The sequence below is a fragment of the Phyllostomus hastatus genome, unplaced genomic scaffold, assembly GCF_019186645.2.
Source record: "Phyllostomus hastatus isolate PE091 unplaced genomic scaffold, TTU_PhHast_1.1 phas_scaffold_21, whole genome shotgun sequence".
Classification (NCBI taxonomy): domain Eukaryota; kingdom Metazoa; phylum Chordata; class Mammalia; order Chiroptera; family Phyllostomidae; genus Phyllostomus; species Phyllostomus hastatus.
Window position 1 is genome coordinate 40,881,605 of NW_025334017.1, and position 23,650 is coordinate 40,905,254.

A 23,650-nucleotide genomic window follows, 5' to 3' on the forward strand; every position below is an offset into this window, starting at 1 on the left:
CTACTCTTATTCTTCAATCACTTCCGGGTCCTCCCCGGAGAAAGTGATATATGTGGTCATGGTGGACCAACTCCTTCTTAGCCCAGCTCTCGGGCTGCCTGATGTAGAGGTTGGCGACACGCATTCTGAGCCACACTCCTGGGTGTGTTTTTGCCTGTGCCACTTACTGGCTCTTTAACCCTGAGCAAGACTTCACATCTCTTGAAGCTTCTTTCCTTGTCTCCAATATAGGGATAATACTAATATCTACCTCACTGAATTATTCTGAATCTTAATTGACTTCATATATGTGCAGCCCTTAGAATAACACTTGCCTGAATGATTACTATTTGGTCATCTTACCTTCTGTAATTCTATCCAATGCACGTCTCGATTCAGCTATACACAGCATCGGGAATAAAACATCATCAACCAATGTAACAATTGCCTATATATGCCAGGAGCCTTGAGATGTTGTGAGCCTTTGTTGTGTTAAGCCACAAAAGCCTGGGGTGATTTGTTACATTCACTAGATAAGGTAATGAAAGGTCATATCTAATTTGTTTAACTTCTCTGTGCCTATGTTTCTTAATTGTTTTTATTTATGGTATTTTTAGAGAGGGAGGAAGGGAGGGAGAGACATCGATTTGTCATTGCACTTACCTGTGCATGTATTGGCTGATTTCTTATATGTGTCCTGCCCAGGTATCGAACCTACAACATTGGCACATCAGGATGGTACTCTAACCAACTGAGCCACCTGGCCGGGGCCTGTGCCTAAGTTTCTTAAAGCCCCTTATTCTTCATTTACCAAATGTAGTGAGAATTCCATTAAATTATTACTTTAGACAAACTCACATGTTAGAGGGGATATGGAATTGTTTGACTCGACGCCCAGAACTTAGAAAGTATTTCATAAACATTTACATCCTTCTTCTCCTGGAATAAATCACTGCCAGTTTATCCTCATGACCAGCTTGGGTTTCTAGCAATCAAAATGGTTTATTTAATACATCCTTATACATAATTATCAGCTCCTATACCGGTCTCACTTGAGGACTTTGGGGAAAAATTATGTTCTAGACTAATACAAAGCGTGCCTGAAAGTATTACCCAGGAGGCCCTCTGCTATTCTCAGTGTCACACCCCGGGATCTTGAATGTCGCATTTCGAAGTGATCATTCCAAACAGCAATGAGGGAGTGAGAATGTATCAGGACTGGGTACATTGGAAACAAAGGAAATGCAATGGAAACGTGCAGACACAGGGAAAACTAAACCTGCACCAGGAGGAGATTTCACCTTGTCGTGGAACACCCCAGGGAGCACACACAGCAGGGTTTTATCCAGGCGAGGCGCAGAAGTCGCTGCACGACCCGTGCTGCTGCTGCTGCTGCTGGGGTTTCTCCGGGCCAGGTTTCCACAGCAGAGGACGGCCTGGTGCTGCTGCACCTTCCAGTATCTGCCCTTAAGACCTAAATAATCAACGTTGCAAGGACTGAGCAAGTTCGTACGTTTCTCAGAACAGCGACTCCCGTGGGGTTTTGCGGATGTGTCTCACTTGGAGGGTGAGAATAAGGGAGGAAAACAAGTGGGGAAAAACAAAAAAGAGGCTGTGATCTCGTTCCTGGAAGAGGACAGATCTGGGGGAAGTACCTCTAGTGCTGGCAAGGAAGCCGGCTGCTCTCCTGCCTTTGATTTCTCCGCTGGCGTCTTTTCCCAAGCTTTTATGTCAGAAGTACGTTTCCACCTGCAAGCCACAGCAATGGTAATAGTGACAGGCAAAGTTTACTAAGTATGTATGTCAGCACTGTTCTCAGGCAGACAGATCTGTGCACCCCCCACACCCACGAGAACACGGAGGCGCAGGGGGATGAGTGACTCGGTCTGGGGTTTGCAGCAAACAGGGGATTCCGGCAGGATCTAACCCCAGCACTCCGATCCCAGGGCCGGCCTTGTAAGTGTTATGCCGAGAGTGCCCATAATAGTGAGTCACTGAAAATAAATAAAAACACCCCCAACATTTCATACCTTATACAATAGACAATGTTTTTTCTTTTTTTTTTTTTCACATGGACTGTCTTATATTCTGAAATGGGCCTTAATCATTCCTGTGTCATAGCTGGGGAAACAAAGCCTGGAAGAGTGGAAGGGTCTTGAGCAGTGCGACTCCGAGAGTGAGTGTTGGAGCTGGGAACTTCGTATGTGTCCCGCCAGCTTCGCCACTGAGAAGCATGTGACATTGAGTGACTTGCTTCACCTCTCTCACCCTCTCTAAATGAATTTCTGTCTCTGTAATGAGAATAATAAGTTTCTACCTAATAGGTTTGTTGGAGCATCAAATTAGGTGGTCCATGTGAAACGTTTGATCACATATCAAGGTGCATTGCAGGTGTGTGGTAAATATTTGTTAGGACCATCAGCAAAATCACCTCCATTAAGCTTCCTAATGGAAGTCCAAGTGGACTTCCTTGCCTTTGTACGTTATGGGACAGACAGAGTGGATAATCTTAAATGTATACTTACTACTCTTAAAACTACTGCATTGAAAGAACTGTTTTCAAGGCTCGACATTGAACAAAGAAAAATTCTGCCCCTGCAGGAAACTGGTGAAGGGGAAAGGTGAAATTTTCCTTCATAAGTACTTTTCCTCACTCTCTTGGAGGTGGACACTAAGTGATTTGTGTATGTGCATTTGTCTGTACAGCTCTCGAAATTAAAATTCTTTAGAGGAAACCATTGAAAACCAATCGTCCCAAAAGCTTAAAAAATGACATCTTGAAGAGCTCCTTGGTGCTAACCAATCCAAGTTAGCAATGATTCAACTGTGATTCTTTACTCAGCTTCGTCTGCCCCACCGCTTTAAGTGCCCTAAAGCTTTGCATCATTGTATCTCAATGGATGAAGATGCTAAGGAAAAAGTAAGGTGAGCAAGTGAGTGGAGAGCCCTGAGACGGACCCACCTTAGCAGCTCTCAAAAAACAAAATAATGTCAAAAGCTCTTTAGAAAGAGTGATCACTTTACCTTGACAGTTTCTGCCTTTAACAGTGCAGTGAGTGGTAGGGTCACCGACCTCAAACAATTGCAGAGTTGTCTCCAGTGTACCATTAGCCTTTCTCTATCACCTTGAAAAACATTTTTTAGCAGCATTACTTCATCCAGCCCTTCACTAACCCTGCAAAGTGAGCAAACGCATGTTCCTCTTTTACAGAAGAGGGACCTGAACCACAGAGAGGTTCCTCAAAGAGCAACAAGTCAGTAATACTATGAACCAGAAATGATACTATCTTCCTTCTCCAAATCTCCAGTTCTTCACACTATGATTAGTAAGTACCTCAAGAGTGATTATCCTCTATAGCAGCTCAGTAATAAAAGGTAGATGCCCTTGTATGCAGTCCCAGGTTTAAAAGTGAGGGGCATCTATTTAAAATCAAATGCCAGTCATGCAACAATATTTACAGAGCACACACTTTAAACACACACTAGGCCAAGGGTACACAGGGCATGGAAAGCTCAGTGTCTGTTCACAGGGAGAAAAATAAAAACTGGATGGCAAATAAAACAAAATAGAAATTGATCATTACTTTAGACCAACTTCTACACTGCGAGTTGTCTTTCCGGTTCTTCTGGGTGTTCATGGTTCTTCTGCCTTTGGAGTCTGGGGGAGGGGAGTGTTTCGCCCTGGAAGACAGTCTGCAGAGACAGAAGTATCCTTTTCTTAGAGGTGCACGGTGCGCGCCAGCCCATCTGAAGTGTGCCATGAAGTCCCACAGAAAATGAAAGCCCTGTTCACTTTATCGAGCCAGCATCTTTCTAAGCATTTCATCATGAGGCAAGTTGACCGACAGAGTCTTTTTAAGGAGGAACAAGTGTCCTAGAAAAGACTCCAACGTAAGAATACATTAAAAAATCATTTGGAAAAGTATGTTAAAAGAAAAATTCCTTGGCTCTCCCCCAGAAATTCTGAGTCAGGAGGTCTCGAGTGAGGCCTGAGAATTTGGTGCAGGTTGGAGAACTAAAATTGGGCAGCATCTCCACAGAGCAGTTTCTCCAGTATTCTTCAAGAGTGCTTGCCCCTTGCTCTGGCCTGAATTGTACCTTCCCCCCGGATTCCTATGTTGAACTCCCAACTGCAGTGTGGTTGTATTTGCAGACAGGGTTGTCAGGAGGTATTTAAAGCTAAATGAGTTGTAAGGATGGGGTCCTAATCCCATAGGACTGGTGGCCTTAGAAGGAGAGAAAGAGAGAGAGATCTCTTCATGTGCGCTGCCAGAGGGGAGGCCATGTGATCGCACAGCGAGAAGGCAGCCACCTGCAAGCTAGGGAGAAAGCCCTCCCGGGCCCCTCGCGGGGCTGGCACCCCTGATCTTGAGAGTTCAGCTTCCAGAACTGTGAGAACAGGAATGCCTGCTGTTTAAGCCAGCCAGGCTGTGGCTTTTTGTTATGGCAGCCCTAGCAGACTAAGATAGCCCTTGGCCCCTGAGTTTTTGTACAATTTATGCATACGTATAAACGTTCTCGTTATTACATACACATGGTTACATCCCTTTAACTGCCACGCCAGAGAGAATACCTGATCTAAGCAGGAAAAAAAAGAATAAAGGGGAGAGGCTGTTTTAGGAGGTTATCATTCAAATGCTGTCTTTACCATTATTAAGATGTATGATTTCACTTATATATGGACCTCTAAAGAACACAATAAGCAAACAAAATTGAAAACAGACTCACAGACACAGAAAACAGACGGATGGTTGCCAGAGGGGAGGAGGCTTGGGGGACTGCGGGAAAAGGTGAAGGGATTGAGAAGCACAAATGGGTTAGTCACAGAATAGCCACAAGATGCAAAGTGCAGCACGGGGAATATAGTCATTTATATTGGAGTGACTGTGTGCGGTGCCAGGGGGGTACTGGAAGTATCAAAGTGAATGCTTTGTAGAGTAGATGAATATCTAACCACTCGAAACAAATACAAAATGTAAAGCATAATTGAAAAATAAATGCAGAATATCAAATAAAAATACATGTGACTTTGAGTAAGGATAGGATAGCATTTCGGATTGAGGGGGAAACACACACAAAGCTAAGTGAGAAATGGCATAGAATGTACAGGGAACCAGCTCTTTAGCTTGGCTGGAGATGAGGACCCAGAAGCACATAAGGAAGGATGCTCTCAGTTGAAAGCAGCAGGACACCTAGAACAAGCTAGTTGTGGCAAAACAGTCAATGCACTGGCTCCTGTTACTAAGATACATAGAGACACAGTCGGTTTCCAGTTAAGCTTGGTCCTGCTGCTCTCGCCCCCTGGAATGTCAGCCCTGGGCAGGCAGAAGCCTCTCTGTTCCATCAACAGCTGTTCCAGACATCCAGGTGTCTGGTCCGTCACCTGCATTAGAATGAGCACTGCATGAACTCAAATTGCCTGCAATGACACAAATGTCCTCCAAGACCTGATTGCTCTCAGCGCGGCTCCTTCTCCAGGTTTCCACTTCATTCTTCGTCAGACTTGCCCTAGGGATATAAATGGCTGTTCATAGCTTCGAGGAGCTAAATGCTTCCTTTCGCACACCCTCGAGAGACTAGCTCTTCTCTAATGTTCTCTTCTGGACACACAGGTAGTCTGTGTCCCCAGCCTCTCTCAGAATTAGGTGGACCCGTGCAAATGAGTTCTGGCCGTTGCACCGTGAACAGCAGTGACACCTGCCCCTTGCAGACGGGTCCCTGACAGCTCCAGACACTGCCCTGTGCCTCTTCCCTGACCTCCCCCTGTCCCATGTCAATGAGCAGAGCCATTTTAGAAGCTGCATATCGAAGTCTACAGAGCTATCATGTGTAATACCTTGTATATTTTTAGTTTTGTTGTAGTTTTTGTTGCTGTTGCTGTACAGCAGCTTAACTCATCTGATAAAAAATGAACGAGAAAGAAAGAAAGCATTTTGTGCCAGCTTGCTCATCAGAAACACTGAGATCCACTCTGTGTAAGCTGGCTTAGTTCATCTCACTGTCCCGCCAGCAAGCACTGAGTTGAGAGAAAGGAAAGGTGCCAGTGGTCCAAGTTAAGGCCTCATGGTCCAAACCGGAAAGTGGGTTTTGGGGTCAGTTTCCCTAGAACCACGTAGACACCGAAGTGGAAATCAGGCTGTTTGGGCAAGGAGAGAAGAGATCTTGGAAAAGCAACTGCGAACGTCCATGACCAATGGGCAAGTTCCAAGTCAGGAAGGGATTTGGATGTTGTCTCCTGGGCTTTTGAAGGTCACTGAAGTATTTTAAGCAAGGGAGTGCTATTGTGAGATTTTTTAATTATAAAATGATTTAGCATAAAGAAAATTATAAAGAATAATATGAGTAAGAATTATGCTATGTGCTCACTACCCTACTTAATCAAATGTCACACTTTGCCATAATTAATTCAGATATTTTTAAGTAAAATATACATTACGAATATGATTTAAACACCTTGTACCCCAACTCCTAATACATTTTCCTTTTCCCAAGGATAACCACTTTCTGACTTTGATAATTATCATTCTCACTCATGATGCTGCTGATTTGTGTGTGTATACATTTTTAACTGTATGAACTGCATGATATCAAATGATTAAAATGCTTCTACACTTGTTTTCTTTAACTCAATCTTTTTTTAGATTGCCAGTGAAGATATTTCTTTAGATTACTCACTTTGACTATAATATTATTTTTTACTGTATGAATATGCCACAGTTTATTTATTCATCCCTGACCTACAAAGCTTTCTGCTTCCATGCTTTTGCCATTAAAATACTTTTGTTCTGAATATGATCATGCATATCTCATTGTGCACATGCTGGAGATTCTCTAATGTATTCTAGGGTATACTTCCGGGTCAAAGGCTATGCAAGTCATCAATCTCCCTAGATGTTATACAAAATGATACATATATGATCAGTGTGAGAGTTCCTGTTGCCTTTCATTCTTCAAATGCACATTTACATGAAGCACAAATGACCTATGGGTCAGGTTGACTGATGAGAAGATCATTGCCAAAGCCAATGTGAGACATGCTGAGTGTATGGGGTACACAGACATACCAGAGATAAGGTAGGAGGGTAAAGGAGTTAACCTATTTAGCAACAGCACTCATAGCGACTTGGTAGTGAGTTACGTAAACATGAGGAAGAAGAAGGAATCAAGAAGCAATCTTCAGTTCCTAGCTTGAGCCCAAGGAGGAAACTTTTGTATAGTTAGGGTAAAGAAGAATTCCCTTGCAACATGTTGCTTTTGGAGGAACAGAAGGAAACCAGAAAGTGCTATCCATCAAGCACTTGTAGAGTTAGCACTTCTTATTTCTTCCCCTGATGTGTTTTTCTGCATAGCATGCAACATCTTCTATGACAATATATAATTCACTTATTTTCTTTATTGTATGCTCACTATCAAAAGTCATTCCAAGTAGGGTATTGGATCTGGGGATGGAGAATAGAAAACACAAATTGTGGACTCATCAAAATAGGTGATATTAGAAGAAATGGATTAGGGAAAGTCTGTAGAAACAGAAAAGAAGTGAGCTGAGAAAATACCCCGTGGTAACATGAATGTTTAAAGGGGTAGAGAAGGAAGAGAAGACTGTCAGAGACACAGAGGCTGCAGGAGAAGCCAAAGTGTGTGATACCATGGCAGCCAGAGGAACAGAGAGTTTTTAGGAGTAGGTGATCAACCACATTAAATGCAGTGAGGAAACCAAGAAGGTGAAACTGAAAATTAAACATTAGTGTTGCAATGAGGGCATCGAATCCATATTAAAGATGGTTTCAGCGGAAGCATTGGTGTAAGTGATTGCAGCTGGTCATGGAATTGAAAGGAAGACGAGCAAAGGTAGATAACTAGGTTTTGTAAGTTGGGTTCTCTGCAGTTAGACACTGAGACAGAGTTTGGCTGCAAGATGTTTATTGGAAATCAACACGTGTGAAAGGTACAAGAATGAACCCAGGAAATGTGACTTCAGAGTCCATGAATTTACCACTACACTATAGTGCCTCTCTATCCTTACAAGCAGGAAAAAATAACAAATCCGCCTCATGCCACCAAAGTCAGATTCATCAAGTCCATTCCATGCCACCATGGACACTGTTTTCATCCTCATAGTTTTAATAAGGGAAAGTGAAGTAAAGGATTAGGAGAGCAAAGAGCATAAATGGAAATTTATGAGCATTTCTCCCTCACCTTTGCCTTCTTTGATTTTGCACTTGTTGCTAGAACAGCCCCTCAGAAAACTATGAAATAAACTTGGGCCCGCAAACGAAGCCCTGTGGTTATGAATTGTAAATTCCGGTAATAGCAAGACCAAAAGTGTTGCTCTATGACCTTTACAGCTGGGGATTGGGAAGGCAGGTTGGGAGTTCACTTAGTCTGATCACAAGCAAAACAGAAATAATTGCAGCATCTCTTCTTAATCATGGGGTTGCTGAGAAGAGTCCATGACTGCTCTCTGTTGGACTCAGCTCCTAGAACCCAACAGGGCTCCCTCAGTGCAGCAGGGGCTCCAGGTGCCTCTGCCCTTCATTGTTGCTGCAGGAGGCTCCAAACCGGCCTGCAGATCCTTGGATGTTTACTGGAAGGCGCTGGAATGGAGCTGGGAAGGACAGGGATCTAGCAAAGATGTCTCCGGCCTAAAACAGACTTCAGTTCACTTTCAGTCAACTTTCTTAGGAGCTAAGAAGCAAAAGCTGAACTTGATTCTCAAGGAACTCACCAGTTGTCAACTGGGCCCCCAGGAGGAAGTCAACAAGCTCCACCACTTCTAACACTGCCTACTGCCTGCAGCCCTTCCCCCAGTGCAGGCGGCTCTCCACTCCGCTCTTCCGCACTCCACACGGGGGAGGGTGAACGGGCACCAAGAGGAAATCATTTTACTTCCTTCCCAGAGACAAGAAGAGGGCGAAGGAATCAGCATGCATTGGCCATCTTGTGCTGGCCGCCTTCTATATGTTGCACAGTATTATTCTTGCTACTACACTAATGAGGAAACTGAGGCTCAGTGACTTGTTCAAGACACATCTGGTTATCAGGGAGTCAGGATTCAAAGCCATGCCAGCCTGGTACCCAAGTCCCCATCCTTTCTATAACTACAGGAGATGTTTTTCTTGACAGACTGTGTTTTAAAAAAATGGACCCCACATGAAAGGAATGGCTTCCTGTGGGAACATACCTGCTTAGGGAGACAAGCACCATCACTCTGCCTTCTTCCTCTGCGTGCTTTCAGCACCTACTAGGGGCCCTGCTCTAGGCGTTTACAGTCTAGGAAGAGAAATGGACACACGAGAACATAAGTTCAATGTAATATAGTAAAGGCAAAGCCAGAGGAATGTATTGGTGACTACAAAGAGCAGAGGACTGGGGACACCTAACTCAACATGCCATTCATAAAGCCTCCCAAGGCGTTAACTCCTGAGTCCTAACCTGAAAGAGAGAAGTGGACAGAAAAGGAGGAGGGAGGAGGGAATCCCAGAGAGAAGTAAAAGCAGGAGCAAAGGCCTGAGACAGCCTGGAATCTCTGGGGAACTTACAAGCCAATTGGCAACATTGAACAAGGAAGTGGGAGCTCCAGAGGGGAGGGGAGGGGAGGAAAGCTGACCAGATCCACAGGGCCAGCTTATAAGGAGTCCTGTACCGGGTGACTTCTAGGTGCTGCTATAAAGATACAGATAAGAAAACTTACATGGACTATTTTAAGACCTTATAGAACATTTTAAGAACTTGGGTAGATATTTCATTAAGCATTCCTGTCTTTGGAGGCAAAATTCCATGTTATATCAAACCTAATAAAATGTCCCCACATCACATATTGACACATTTATTCAACATTATTTATTAAGTATGTACTAGGGGCCAGGTAATATCTAGTATCCTAGCACTAATAAATAAATAAATTAATTAATTAATTAATTAAAAATTACAGAAAAGAATGCCCTACTTAGAATGACCTTCTAGTGTAAGCAGGCAATAAAGAGAATAAGTAAATTTTGTGTTGTCGGAGACGTTGCATGCTATGCAGAAAGGTACATCAGGGAAAGGATTAAGATTTGTTGAAAGGGGATTACACTATTAACAGAATGCTCATAAAGATCTGACTCAGCAGGTCATGTGTGAGCAGACACTCAAAAGATATGAGGCAGTGGGCCAAGCATCCCCAGAAGGGGCACCAGCCAGTTCAAAGGTCCTGAGGCAGATGCGTTGGCATATTTGAAGAGCAGCATGCAGACCAACACGGATAAAGCGGATTAATCAAGGGAAAAGGTGGTACGAGTGAGGAAGAGAAAAAATGAAGAGACAAGGGCTTTTCAGGTCTTTGGGGAAGAGAAGCCATTGGAAGACTCTGAGAAGAAGATGCTATGGTCTATCTCAGGCTCTAACAGACCCCTCTCAGGACAAGAGTGGGAGCAGGTTGGTCAGCGAGAAAGCTGTTGCAATAATTGTGACAGAGGCGTGCAGACAGGGGCCAGGCAGTGAGCGGGGCAGGTGGTGGGAGGGGACTGAGCTCTGGATGTAAGAGAGGGTCGGAGGGAGGTGAGAATGGGATCAAGGATGAGCAAGATTTGGGCCTGAGAAACTGAAAAGGAGACACTGAAGTTCTGCTTGCAGCTCTGCTTTACTATAAAAATATTTGAAAATTCTACTTTGAGTTATATTAGTAAATGTTTTTATATATTCTTGTAATTGAACTTAACCATATTTTGATATAAAGGATGAAAAATTAAGTTGAACTTCGGTATTTCACATTATCAGACATTTCATTAACGTCTATCAATTTCGGATTCTTTAGTGTTCATTTCAAATTTCGGAGGAGTCCGTTTATCTTGAGAGACTCAGGCAGGCCACTGAAAAGCTCCTCGTCCTAATCACTGTTTCCTTAATGCTTGGTGAATAAAACATACCTGTCCTGCCCTCTTAGTTTGAAGACAAGGGCTGAATGACTTGCCCAAGATCACAAAGCTGTGTGTTGGCCCAACTGGGACTTGAACCCAGGAAGCTGAGTTCCTGGCATCATTGTGTTCCCTTAATTAAAGCTGGTGTACAGTCAAGAGCGGCACCACCCCAGGATGGCTTTGAAAATGGAGAGGGTGGCTCTTGGCTCCTTCCAATGAGTGGGAGCACCACTGTCATCTGGGAGGGGTGAGAGAGGGTTAGCATTTTTTAGCCGGTGAAATCAGCACACCATGAAGAACCATCCTTCCCAAAAAGGCCCATATCGGTCCCTCCCCTTAACAGATACCAAAGGCTAAGTAAGCCCATGTCCACCTTGGGATTGAAATGTGTGGTGACAAAGGCCAGATCTTTGGCATCTGCAAGTTTTCTCAACCCTCTCGTGTCTCCTTATTTCTGCTCTTTGTATCCCGTGCCACTGAGGATTGAGCGAACTCTTTGGGATGTCCTGAGATTCTAGTTGTTAAATACTTCTCAGTGTAAACAGAACATTGATCGGGACTTGTGATATATGTTTTTTCAGTTTATCTGGCAATAATATATCCTCTGCATGTAACACTAATCAATGTGACATCTGTGAGACATTTCTGAATATACTACAGGGCACTGTACCTAGAAAATATCTAGGTCTTGAAAACCTGCTTTGAGCTAGGCACTTCATCGGCTCTGCAAAATCAAGGTCACCCTACTAGTACAGGGCGAAGTCTGGATACAGTGTCGTGTGGGACTTCACAGTCTGTGCTTTGGCGCTCCATCATGTTTCCTCCCGTCACTGGGAGTCATGAGAACGGGGACCAAACCCTGATCTGTGGAGTGACGCTAACGGGACGACATACCTTCTCTGAGTGTCCGCATTGACATCTATGAATAAGAAAGGCCAGCACACTAAAGCCTCTTCTGTCTCTTCTTAGATTTACAGGGTCTTGCTCCTTCATGGTTTATTTTATTTTAGGAAAACAAATTTTGTATTCTGTGGCTCTTAACAGCTATAACTGCTTCTCTTTATTGACGATGTTTGCCAGGCCAACCATGATGGGTATGTAGGTCTCTGCATTTTGCCTGGGCCTGCCATATCCAAGCCCATTAATGGGTTCACTGGGCACCTGAGACCACCAAGCTATTCGCTATGCCATGCCAGTGGCAGTCGGGCAGGGATAAAATGTTAGCTTTTGCCCTGGCTGGCATAGCTCAGTGGATTGAGCGCGAGGCTGCAAACCAAAGCATCGCAGGTTCGATTCCCAGTCAGGGTGCATGTGTGGGTTGCAGGCCATGACCCCCCAGCAACCGCACATTGATGTTTCTCTCTCTCTCTCTCTGTCTCCCTCCCTTCCCTCTCTAAAAATAAGTAAATAAAATATTTTTTAAAATGTTGGCTTTTATGATTTGGGACCAGAGCTTGAGAGAGCCCGGGATACAAAAACCAGAATCAAGAGGCATGGGTTTCTGTCCTAGCTCAGCCACTGATGGTGCATGTAGCCGTAATGAAGCCTTAGTTTAAATGTCACTTCCTCAAAAATTGTCCCCAGGTTCTTCCAAGTTGGTTTAGTCTAGAACAGTGGTCTTACCCCATGGTAAATTCATCTATTTAACAGTAGCCAGTGGGCATTTGATAAATACTTTGAGAGTGAATGTTGAATGGATGCTGAATAAAAAGTCAGTTCACTTTTCTCAGTCTTGGTCCTGACTCTTATGAAGTGTGTAAAAAACAGGACAGAACAAAACACACGTCAAAATATTTCACAAATAGCAAAACACTTGTCATAATGCGAGATAATCCAATTATAACCTGAGGTAAGCTGATTCAAAAGGCAAATCTCAGATTCAAGAGGGGCTTTTTCTAGCTTAGAACCTGAAGTTACAGGACAAAATGAGGAAGCTGAAGCTTACTCTCTATGAAGTGCCAGGCAGTGTATAAATAGATTGACACTTTTAATTTTTGTCTGAAAGGATGAAAGTGTCCATTTCCAGGGGAGGTAAACAGGGTCCCGACAAAAGCAAAGCTTACTCTGACTTCTCACAGAAGTCTGTGGTCCCTCTTGCCTTCTTCTTCTTCAAAGCTGGAACTTTTGAGGCTGCTGATGTTGTAAGGAAGAAACTAGTGATGCTTATCTCTGTTTAGAACTAGAAAATGCCCTCTTCCGCTCCCTAGGTTGGCCCTGTTGTTGTTCAGGTGCAGCCTGTGAACAGACACCCACAGAGGACGGAAAAGATGAATCCACAGATTGCCCCACACACACACACTCATCTCGGCGAGGGGCTAGCGAGAAGATCCTGTCCCGTTTCAGGATGAGCTCAGCCGTCAACGGGGTGGAATATTAAAGGGCCCTTGGGTTCTGTGGGTCGCGCCCAAGAAGAAGAGTCAGAATATCCAAATTTTAGCCTGAGATCTGCTGCTAGCTCGTATCCCCCCATAAGCCTAGTTTCTCACCCGCCAAGTAGGTCAATGCCCATGCACGCATTTGTTCATTCATTTATTCATTCGCTGCATAAGCCTGCGGTAAACACCTGCTGTATTTGTCAGGTGCTAGGCAACACTTGAACACAAAGATTCGGTTCGTACAAATTCTTGCAATCCAGGAATCGCCATCTGGGGAAGGAGAAGAGCATGAATCAGACAATCATGAACTTAGCAAAAATTTCAAAAATTCTTACTGAGGTGTAGGAAAAGTGCCACGTGACCTCAGGGGAAAGAGAGAACAAGTCGCTCTGTCCAGGGGGCAGAGAAGCTGTCATTGCAGTGGAGCTATCTGAATGAGTCTTGAAATGCATGTTAGAATTTGTCGCATCAGGTAGGTAGAGAAGTATGTTCCAGGCAGAGAATGTCCAAAGGCAGTGAGTCATGACATGGTATCTAGCCCAGAGTAACCACGTTAAATATTTGTCTTATGAATGAATGAATGAATGATTAAATGAACATTTAGAGAGGCATACCAAGTTATTGCTTCTGCATGGATGGTGTAAGATTTAGAGAAGACAGTAGTGGAGATAAAAACTGTGGAAAAGTTAGAAATAAACTTAAACATACAAATAAATCATTTTGACATAAGTGTTTTTCTAATTGAATTCCCTTACTAGCTTCTGGCTTGAATATTAAGGAGAAGATACAACAGAAGAGGAGAATAGCTTCCCAGTGACAGTGGCCTTTCATTACCAAGTTCAAGGATATTGAAAGTTATAGTCTCAGCCCCCTTTTCTTCGCCATTAACAGTGTGGATTCCAGGGGGATGACGTAGCCCTCTGGGTCCCTGAACCCTCCCTTGAAACATGACGTTGCTGGACTGAGTGTCCTTAGGTACCTTGTTTTCTTCTAATGAAACATAAATAGTCTTTATTAATTCTTTCATGCAATTAATATTAACTCAGTGCCTGCTGTCAACCAGGAACTGGAAGTCAGGGGTTCATTTCTACTTTGTTCAATAGTCCTTATGATTTTTATCATGTGTAAAAGGAAAAAAAAACCAGTATCACTCATTGGAGGCAAAGGGTGCTCTCTGCCTGCCAGCAACAGGGAAGGGTGGGAAGCGTGGGAAGGGAGATCTCAACAGGCCACAGCAGCAGCGATATCCTGTCTTTCTTAAAAGTGAGAATAGCCCCAAACACCCTGGATTAACAGGGTTCTTATGTGTTCCTCTGGAGTCTGAGTATTTTTCAGTCTTTCTGTTTCTTTCCTCCACGAAGAGTACAAAGTCGGTGTCATGCCAGCATGTATCTGTATGGGTATGTGAATGCATGCACATGTGTGTGCAAGGATGTTTACATGTATGATGAACATGCCTAGATATGTGTTTGATTCTGCATACATGTGTGCTTATGGGTGCAGGCATTTCTTAGTGGTTTGTGTAAGGATGCAAGTACTGTAATGTGCCTGTATGTGTGAGTATGTGTGGGTGTACATAAAAGCTTTATCTTACTCTCAAAGCTGAGTAATAACAGAAAAAATGTGAGTCAGAAAGGTCAAGGGTTAGCTGTTTAATGAATAAGACATTCATTCAGAAAACTGTTTTGTACCTGGTAAGAGGAAGCATTGAATAGTTTCTGGTAAAATTACAATGGCCAGACCTGCAAAGGAAACCCCTCCTAGCCTGGAATTCCGGAGTGTTTTCTAGAGTTTGAAAGGTGGCCAGAGAGTGACCAGGCACTTAAGAGAAGGGGATGGCGTGGGGAAACCTGGGTTTGTGGACACGAGTCGTCTTCCTTTTCTAGCCACTCTTCCTTTCCCTCACTTGCATAAATAATTTAAGGACAAAGCTAGTGGATCTGTACTAGTGGGTTTATACTCCGCTTCTGTTTTTCTCATGTCCTCTCTTCTAGTGTGGATGAAAGCCCAGTGCAGGAGACACCTTGAACCCTGCAGTCCAGCTCTTCTCCCACAGAATAGACTCAGTTCCCTCCTCTGTCAAATGGGCAAAATAATTCTTATTTCCAAAGTAGTTGCTGTGAGCACCAGAGGAGCATACGTGTATAGTTTATAGTCTGTAAACTGTGCAGAAGTGTGGAACACTCCTAGTTCATTTACTTTTGTATACAGGGTGCGGCAAAAGTAGGTTTGTAGTGGTAAGCAAAACACAGGGTTTATTCTTGTACTATTATTATTTATTAATTATTGTATTATTTCCCATATGAATAACTGTAAAACTACTTTTGCCTCTCCCTGTAGTTAGTACTTAGCGCAGTGGTATTTAATAATCCATTGAGTGATATTATAAAATCATTTGTTGCTAATGGTAAAGGTAGGGAAGAATCTCTCTAATTTGTAGTCTGTAGCTATTTAAAGAGAAGAGGGTAGAAGGGGGGACAGTCTGGGTGGGACGTGGGGACTGGAGTCAGCCAGCCAGACAGACTGAGGCCACGCATACTTCAGATCCCGGCTTCCTTCTGCACTGTCCCCGCCCCCTCCCCTGCTGAGTCCCTCACCCATCTGTGCCCTGTCTCTCACCAACACAGATCCCTCCACCCACCAACAGGGGGTGCTCCTCTAATGAGCGTGGCACTGACATTGCTGGGATCTGCCCAGCACAATGGAGAAAATAGGGACTGCAGATCAGGCGTGGGCAGGTTCATATTCCTACTCCAGTATATCCATACATAGTTAGACCCTGGGGTTAATAAGATTATACAGGAAAAAAAAAAAACGTAGCTCTGACTGCTGTGGTTCAGTGGATTGAGTGCTGGTGTGTGAACCAAAAGGTCATTGGTTTGATTCCCAGTGCGGCGCACATGCCTGGCTTGCAGGCCAGGTCCCCAGTTGGGGGTGTTTGAGAGGCAACCAACAGATGTATATCTCACACACCAATGTTTCCCCCTCTCTCTTTCTCCCTTTCTTTCTATCTTTCTAAAAGTAAATAAATAAAATCTTTAAAACAAAACCCCACAATACCAGACATGTAATTTCATTAACATAAAATACACAGTGGAACATCAATGATATGCTATCACAAAATGTTCCAGTGAGTCTTCCTACAGAAGGGCAAAATTGGGACAGAAGGTACCAAAATGTGGTACCGTGCAAGTACCCCAAATACTCAGCCATCGTCCACGTGATGTGCTCAGTTTGGGAGAGCAAGCCACACACGCACCCACTTTCCGATTCCAGGCATGACACCGCTTGGACTCCAACAGCCATCCACATCTTGTCTGAACTCTTTGTGATCATCTCAGTACAGTGTTTTCCTTGCTTGGCGGTTAGTCTATAATTTTCTTAAGTGACCTATTATATTTACGCCTTACATCCCCAGGAAGGTTTATAGATCAGGCTTGATTAGGAGCTCAAGGCTCAGGGATAAATGGGCAGGTTTGTTTTCCTTTGAAGTTTACCAATACAGTGATTTCTTTATTGTAACAGCTAGCCACATTGTTTTCTTCCTCTCTTCTAACCACCATGCAAAGGCTTTAAGGTTATTTATCTCATTTTGTTCCCACCACAGCTCTGTGTGGTAGAGACTCTCATTAAACCCACTTTAAATATGAGGAACTGAAGGTGAAAATGGTTACATAACCTGCCTAACATCACTCACGTTACTGATAAGGGATTCAAATTCAAAGAGTCAGACTCATAAATGGAAGCTGCTTCTGTGCTAGGGAAGGTAAATAAATAAAATGAATAAAATGCCCATAGACATGTAAGGAGAATTTCCTGCTATAGAGTCGTGTTAGCTGGATCCTGAAAGATAACTAGAAAAATGCAGTTAGAGAAGGGAGGGCATTCTAGGAAGGAGAAATAGCATTTACAGAACATCTCAGAATTATAAAATCCCCAGTTATACTCTGAGAAGGTGATGCCGAAGTCATCAGTGAGCACTGCACCCCCCACTGGGGCTGAGTGGCGGTGAAAAGGCACAGATGGAAATGAGGCTGGAATGCGTCTAGACCTTCTCAGTCAAAACTTGAACGGCCATCCTCTCAATGCCAAAGATGGCCTCAGTGTTCCTGGGTGCTTGAGATTTGAGACACCTGGTGACTGAGAGCTGAAAATGGGGACAAGTGGAGTGATTCTCGTGACGAATCAAATCAGACCAGTGCCTCCAAGTGATAAAGCTAGTTTCCTTGTGCCACTCAGCTGTGGCCTCAGGACATTGTACCTAACTAAAGTCCATCTGATTTGTCTTCAGCGAGACCCTCAGCACTGCAGTGATCCAGATGAAACCAGGGATTTGAATGTTTCAGTTTCAGGGGAGCGGTTGAGGAGTGGCGGGGAGATGGGTGATCTTTCCCAACTACCTAATCAGAAATGTGACTGCTTTCACCGGCTTCTCATAACCTGTGCAATAGGATTGAAGATACTTGGATGCCTTTCCACTCTAGTTACCCAGAAAGCTCAGGAGACAAATCCCAGGCCTGCGGAAATGTGGACTAGGACGTCACCATTAGAATGTATGTCCTGGGAGGAAAAAGATATAAACTATCTGCTAGAAGGAACATTTGAGATGACTTTCTTTTTCCTTGTCTCCATTAATGTTATCTAGTCATCAACTTTCTTATTTGGTGCATTCCATTCTTACAGAGGAATAATCTGCACATGGCCCTTTGTGCTTTTCAAAAACTGTGCAACAGCCCTGGCTGGCGTAGCTCAGTGGATTGAGCGAGGGCTGCGAACCAAAGTGTCGCAGGTTCGATTCCCAGCCAGGGCACATGCCTGAGTTGCAGGCCATAAACCCCAGCAACTGCACATTGATGTTTCTCTCTCTCTCTCTCTATCTCCCTCCCTTCCCTCTCTAAAAATAAATAAATAAAATCTTAAAAAAAAAGCTGTGCAACCTAATGATCTGATACACATGTATATTGTAGGATGATTGCCGAGATCAGGATAATTGACACACCCATCACTTCACATTGTGGACATAGTGAACTCTCGTGTGTGTGTGTGTGTGTGAGAGAGAGAGACAATCTATGCTCAACAACTTCCACGTATCCAATACCACATTATTAACCATCTTCACCATGCTGTCCATTGGCTCCTCAAAACTTATTCTTCTCATAGCTGAAAATGTGCACCTTTTGTCCTACGTTACCCCATGTGGCACATTGAGTAAAAACTCTTTGTGGAGAGGATGGTGCTCGAAGCTGGCTGGGAAATTGTGAAAACAATAAAGACATGTGGGTTTCCTCACCTCTGTGTCTCAAAATGTCCAACTCTCAGGTTGAATATTTTCCCCCTGAAATCCCCATTGAAAACAGAAACCAGAACTACGAAGTAAAAAATACCTATTTGAATTTTTCTTCCGGTGAACAGCCTTTCAGCTATTTTAGTATATACTCTCTCGGTGTCTGAAGCATGGCAAACAGTCATGTTTCTTTCCCACAGACATCATGTTTCTTCGAATAATACACGAAGTGGCACACAGCACAGGGCACTCGGCACACGACATCAAAGTCGCCAGAGGGACCGTGTGTCAGAGAGAGGAAAGAAACAGTGGGCACCATCCCACGCGGGGAACCATTACTCAGAGGTCACCAGGTAAACACATTGGGTGCTAGGTGAGAGTTTCACAGAGGAAAGTCTTTTCTCTCCTGCATATTGATGGCCATCCCTGCCCCCACTAAATCCTGGAAGTTCAGTGAGCAAGACACTCAGTGCTGACAGCTGATCGGTGACCACTGAAGAATCACAGAACTGCAGTGTTGAGAACTGGACATTAGACGCAAGGTCAAGAGAACATCCAAGCCAGCTCTGTGACTGGGAGCATCAGGCGATGGGTCGTTAGGCTGATTTGGGAGACCAGGCAGCAGGGGTCCAGGGAAGCAGGGAAGATTCAAGCATCTTCCTCTGGGGCAAAGCTCAGTTCCGGGGACAGGCTGCCAGAGCTGACACTGCGGAAGGATTCTCTTTCCATTATCATACTACCTCCTCAGTTCATCAGCTTGCTGATTAAAATCTGGTTGCACAAAAAAGTCTGCATTTTAACCGAGCCTGTAGAGTGGTGGAAAACACTGCATGACACATGTGAAACAGGTCATCACCCCTGGGGCTTAGCTTTGGGATTTCCTAATACTCAGAGCGACGTAAGCAAAACTGCCTCACTTTGCATAGCTGAGCACAGCACAGAGAAAAATCATGCGGATGCTCTGTTCTCCTTTGCAGCCAGATATTTTTAACTAGTCTTCTTGTGCATTGTAAAAATAATATGTGCCTGTTGTGAAAATAAAAGCTAAATATATAATGATGCTTATTCAAAATGATAATTCTGCAATTACAAAAGTCATGACTTTCATTTTGCCGTAGAGCAGGAGTCATGAGACTTTTTCTCTAAAGAACCAGATGGTAAATATTTTAGGCTTTGAGGACCTATAGTTGCTAGCTCTGCTAGTTAATGCCACTGCAGTGCAAAACCAGCCACAGACAATAGGTAAAGAGTGAGGATGGCTGTTTCAATTATTTACAATAACAGGCAGCGGGACAGACCTGGTCTGCAGGCTCTGTTTGCCAACCCTCGGCGCAGGGAATATAGATTTTTTTCCCATGCGTATCATACTGTGTATACAACTGTCCATACCGCTCTTTTCACTTTGTGTCATAAATATGTTCTCAAGTTATGGAACATTTTTGCACCATAGTCTGCACAGCTGTTGTATATTATTCATTTTATGAATATACCTAAATTTGCATGACCATTGGACATTCAGATATTTTACAAATTTCTTACTATATCACACACTGTGATGAACATCTGGGTACAGGCATACCTCAGAGATAGTGCAGGTTCGATTCCAGACACCACAAAAAAGCAAGTATCACAATAAAGCAAGTAACACAAATAGTCATAATCCTTTTGCTTGTGAAGGGGCTTCCCTTCCAATGGTTAAAACAAAAAAAGCAGTATCAGTAAAGCACAATAAAATGAAATGCAATCAAATGAGGGATGCCTGTCCATTAAGTTTTTGTCTGCGTTTCAGGTTATTTCCATAGGATAGATTTCCAGAAGTGGAATTTATTAAATACTCCAAATGTTTGTCTGAAAGGGTTTTACCAGTTTACTCCCAGCACTGGGTATGGAACTGTGTGTTTCTCCACAACCACACCAACACTGACTATTACCGCTTTGTTGGTCACTGCTAATTTGATAAGAACCGGAATATTTTCGGCCAGTAAGGGACTGTACAAACACGACACTCGGGTAGCTCGGCCTCCTCATCCCGCACTCACACGGATGACGGCAGCAGAAGGGAATGCCGAAGAATCTCCACCCTCCTTTCCCTCCAAAGCCACCCCCTCCCCTGCTCCGGGCAGAGGGTGGAGAATGGGACCCATTATCTTTCTGAATGTTCCTTCCTTCTTCCTGACCATCTCACATCTGGACTGAATACAGATACCCTGGCTTCCTGTTTCTCACCCCACGGAAGGTCCTAAATGTCCTTTTCACATTAACCCCTGTTTTGCTTTTTGCTTCTCTACCTCATTCCAACTCCCAACCCTTTACTGACACTTTTTTATTGCCTTGAAATGAGTTTTCCTAAATTCTGCTTCTTTAAGGCACTCCATTGGACCATTCTCGGTTAGTTGCCTTTCCTGGGGCAAGCAGTTCACACAATATTTGAAAAGGCCTTGTGGACAATAGGGAGTAGTGGGGTCTGCGGTACAGATATTCAGATTCAAAATCTCTCAGCAATGTACCAGGCCAGGAAGTCTGGCCTGCTGAGTAAATCCAGCCTACAGGGTCTTCCAATTATAATCCCGGGTCTGGCTAATTAGCTTTTCCTACACATTTGTCCTTTGCATTTTTGTCAGATACTAGGGCTTAATTATAGTCAAAGTTTGGCTGTGAAACAATTAAGTATGGAACCCAGGAAAAGTCGAACCTCCATAATATTCTATTTCTTTATCGGTAGGGAGGAGATAATAATACTTTTCTTCTGGGGTTGTGAGAAGTTAATATGACTGCACAGTCTTACAACTCTGTCTGCCTACTCACTCTTCTCTTCATTGCCACCAGCTAAGCTCTGGCCTGAACTATTACAGCAGGAGTCCTCCCGCACCCGCCGGGCACACCAGGCCTTCCCAGCCTTCCCCCATCCGAACTTGCACCGCTCCTTCTCTCCCAGACCCGAGCCGAGCTCAGAGCCCACCCCTGCTGGACTCAGCCGTCCCCTCACACACTTGAGCACTGCTCGTCTTCCGCTCATGCCGATCCTTTTCTTCGCACGTCCTTTCCTCTCTGATACCTTCGAGGAAGAAAAGCTCAGTGAACATAAGGGTGCACCTCTCTCCACAAATAAATGTTTTCCATTTTTTCAGGTAATTACCCAGAAAAGGTGTTGCTGGGTCATATAGGAACTCTATTATTCATTTTTTAACCAGTGGAATACTGCTCCGCCAGGAGAAAAGATGAACTACTGTCAAACTGGCGACAACCTGAATGCATCTTGACACTCTCATGCCAGGCGAAATAAGTCAGACAGAAAAAGGCAAGAGCCATAAGATTTCACTCACACGTGAGACGTAAAACCCAAAGGAGCAAACAAGCGGAACAAACGAACAAACACTCACAGACACAGACAACAGCATGGTGGTTACCAGAGGGAAAGGGGAGTGGGGGGAGGTAGTAAGGGTGAAGGGGGTCAAATACATGGTGAAAGGTTTGACTTTGGGTCCTGAACACACAATGTGATAAACAGAGGACGTATCATAGAACTGTACCCTTGGAATCTCTATAACCTTATTAACCAATGTCACCCTGCTACATTTAATGTTTTTAAAAATTTTAAGTTATTTAGTTAAGCAATTAAAAGAAGTTCAGATGTCACCTCTCTCAAGTATCACCTCCCCCAGCCTGGCCCTCAGGCCTTCACATATGGCTGAGTTGGAGCACTCAGCCCTCTGACAAGTATTTATTGAACACCCGCTGTGCCGGGAGCCGTGCTGGGCCCGGGGGATACAGCTGCGAGCAGGCAGACCCCGGTGGTCTTCTCCTGTCACTTCACAATCCAGCTTCTGCATCTGCACCGTTACATTGACGAAAAGCCGGCGGCTCCTCTCCCAGACTTGGAGCTCCATGAGGAAAAGGACGACACTCCATTTGTCACTCAGCTTTGTGCTGGGCACAGGGGAGGTGCCAAGGGGATGTTTATGGAATGACCAACAGGAACTGGTGGCCTCTTTGAGAACAGGGCCGTGTCTGATTCACTTCTGCATTCCCCACCGGCAGCCAGCACGGGGCCTGGACCCGTAGCTCCTAGGTGGATGCATACGGGAGGAAATGAACAACTAACGGACACCGTGTCACCTCCTGACCCCCTTTCCCTCACTCACACCGAAGACAACAAAATCCGGCCCCAGAGCAACGGGCAGATGGGAAGAAAACTGGCTCCCACACCTGAATATCCCTATAAGGGAGAAATGCTGTATTTTATTTCCTGGAAGATTTGAGCCTCACAAGTTCCAAAGACCGATGCGTTTTAACAATGATAAGCATCATTGCTGATGGCTGATTTATACATTCACCTCTTATTGGCTGAGGAAGCTGGGGTGAGGAAGAGAGCGCCTCTGGGCCTCAGTTTCCTCTTCGGTAAGCCGGAGATAACACAGCACACAGACATGTGCTGAGGGATAATTAAATTAAATGAGGTAAAATATATGTTAGTGCTGATCTTCCAGCACCGACTAAGGTATTCAATAGTGTTAAGGTTTTTTTTTCCTCTCCCTATTATCTTAATAATTGAGTGTGATAGTAAAATTTGAGCTTATTTTTAAAAAAGTACCTCCTATTTTTGATCCGGTCAAAAAATATACATTATTTCGAGAGTCATGTCTACTGGTTGAGTCCAGAGAATTCTGCATTTTCCCTGTGTACAGGGTGTTGTTGTATTAAGGGACTATAGTCCTTGTTTCATGGTTAACTGTGTGGTTAAGTGTTGCGTATGCTCTGCCCTCAAGGCACTTGGGTTGAACTCATTTATTCATTCACTCATTCAACATAGGGAGAACTGGCCATGTGGCAGGCACTGTACTAGGTAGGCATGGGGTACAGCAAATTTTTATGTGAAATGAGGATGCACGTGATGGAGGGAAACAGAGGTTGTGCTGGAGAAGACTGGAGTAGGGAAGATGGGGGTGAGGAGGAGAGATCGAATCTCTACCCACACGATCTGTGACTGTGACCCTGGGCAGCACCAGCTCCAAAGTCGTGGAGCCCAGTGAAGGATGAAAACGGCAGAGCCTGATGCTCAAAGTTCAAGTCGGTGACGGTAGAGCATTAAACCCCGTGAGGGTCCTTCCAGATGC

At 44.2% G+C, this 23,650-nt stretch overlaps 1 long non-coding RNA gene across 1 annotated transcript; it reads right to left on the bottom strand.

Moving 5' to 3' along the window:
• Positions 1–13,393: 13,393 nt before the first annotated feature.
• Positions 13,394–16,587, bottom strand: LOC123832997. The gene is made up of 2 exons (XR_006788152.1): positions 16,449–16,587; positions 13,394–13,522 (listed from the first exon to the last, which is right to left on the bottom strand). It is a non-coding gene; the product is annotated as an uncharacterized LOC123832997 (long non-coding RNA).
• Between the last annotated feature and the right edge of the window lie 7,063 nt (positions 16,588–23,650).